This window comes from Corvus brachyrhynchos, unplaced genomic scaffold, assembly GCF_000691975.1.
Source record: "Corvus brachyrhynchos isolate BGI_N302 unplaced genomic scaffold, ASM69197v1 scaffold882, whole genome shotgun sequence".
In the NCBI taxonomy this organism is placed as follows: domain Eukaryota; kingdom Metazoa; phylum Chordata; class Aves; order Passeriformes; family Corvidae; genus Corvus; species Corvus brachyrhynchos.
In genome coordinates this window covers 10,235-12,486 of record NW_008236457.1, presented here as the reverse complement: position 1 = coordinate 12,486, position 2,252 = coordinate 10,235, and positions in this window count along the sequence as shown.

The following is a 2,252-nucleotide window of genomic DNA, read 5'->3' as shown; positions in this document are numbered from 1 at the left end:
GACAGGGGGGGGGAGGACGGTGACGCGGTTGCCGTGGGGATGGAGGGGAGGGGGGGATGCCGGGACGGTTGCCATGGAAACACAAGCCAGGGTTTGGATCCCGCGGCCCCGCGGTCGCCATGGTGACAAGGGAGTGACAATTACACGGCTCACGCAGCAGGTACTCGGCGCTGTCGTGGTCGTACTCCAGGTCCTCGGGGAAGTGGTTGATCCGCAGGCACAGCCCCCGCTTCAGCCCTGGCGACATTTGGGCACATTTTGGGCACATTTTGGGCACATTTTGGGCACATTTTGGGACATTTGGGCACATTTTGGGCACATTGGGGGACATTTGGGGACATTTGGGGACATTTGGGCACATTTTGGGCACATTTTGGGCACATTTTGGGACATTTGGGCACATTTTGGGCACATTTTGGGCACATTTTGGGCACATTTTGGGACATTTGGGCACATTTTGGGCACATTTAGGGACATTTGGGCACATTTTTGGCTCATTTTGGGCACATTTGGGGACATTTGGGGACATTTGGGGACATTTTGGGCACATTTGGGCACATTTTGGGCACATTTGGGCACATTTGGGGACATTTGGGGCACATTTGGGGACATTTTGGGCACATTTAGGGACATTGGGCACATTTTGGGCACATTTTGGGCATATTTGGGGACATTTGGGGCACATTTTGGGGCACATTTTGGGGCACATTTGGGCACATTTTGGGGGACAGAGCCAGGAGTGTCCCCCATGACGTCACCGACGTCCCCCCAAGGTCCCCACAGATGTCCCCAGGCCGGGGCTCGGTGACACCGCTGGCCCCAAGGTGGCCCCAAGGTGGCCCCGAGGTGGCCCCGAGGTGGCCCCGAGGTGGCTCCCGGTGGCCCCGATGACGTCACCGACGCCCCAACAGCGTCCCCAGGTGTCCCCAGCGTCCTCAGTGACGTCACCGGTGTCCCAATGACGTCATCAATGTCCCCAGCAGCGTCCCCAACGTCCCCAAAAGTGTCCCCGAGTGTCCCCAGTGCCCTCAGTGACGTCACCAGTGCTCCCAGTGACGTCACCGATGCTCCCAGTGACGTCACCAACCTCCCCACAGCGTCCCCAGTGTCCTCAGTGACGTCACCGATGTCCCCAGTGCTGTCCCAGCGTCCCCAAAAGTGTCCCCAGGCGTCCCCAACGTCCTCAGTGACGTCACCGGTGCTCCCAATGACATCACCGACGTCCCGCCGGCATCGCCAACGTCCCCAGCAGCGTCCCCAGGTGTCCCCAGTGTCCTCAGGGACGTCACCAGTGCTCCCAATGACGTCACCAAGCTCCCCAGCAGCGTCCCCGCCCTCCCCAGTGACGTCACCGGCGCTCCCAGTGACGTCACCGACGTCCCAATGGCGTCACCGACATCCTGCCGGTGTCGCCAACAGCGTCCCCAACGTCCCCAATGTTCCCCAATGACGTCACTGACGTCCCCAGTGACGTCATCGACGTCCCTCCAATGTCCCCAGGTGTCCCCAGTGACGTCACCAAAGTTCCCAATGACCTCCCTGTTGTCCCCAATGACGTCACCAATGTCCCCCAATGACGTCACCGACGTCCCCAGGTGTCCCCAATGTCCTCAATGACGTCACCAACGCTCCCAGTGATGTCACTGATGTCCCTCCAGTGTCCCCAATGACGTCACCAATGCCCCAGTGACATCACCAATGTCCTCAATGACGTCACCAACGCTCCCAGTGACGTCATCGATGCCCCTCCAATGTCCCCAGGTGTCCCCAGTGTCCCAAATGACGCCACCAATGTCCCCAATGACGTCACCAATGTCCCAAGTGACATCACCACCATCCCCAGGCGTCCCCAGTGATGTCACCAACGCCCCCAGGCGTCCCCAATGTCCCCAATGACGTCACCAATGCCCCCCAATGACGTCACCAACACCCCCAGGCGTCCCCAATGTCCTCAATGACGCCACCAACGCTCCCAATGACGTCACCAACGTCCCCAATGACGTCACCAACGCCCCCATGACATCTCCAACGTCCTCAATGACATCACCAACACCCCCAGGCGTCCCCAATGTCCTCAATGACGTCACCAACGCTCCCAATGACGTCACCAATGCCCCCCAATGACATCACCAACACCCCCAGGCGTCCCCAATGTCCTCAATGACGTCACCAACGCTCCCAATGACGTCACCAATGTCCCCAATGGCATCACCAACACCCCCTATGACGTCACCACCACCCCCAATGACGTC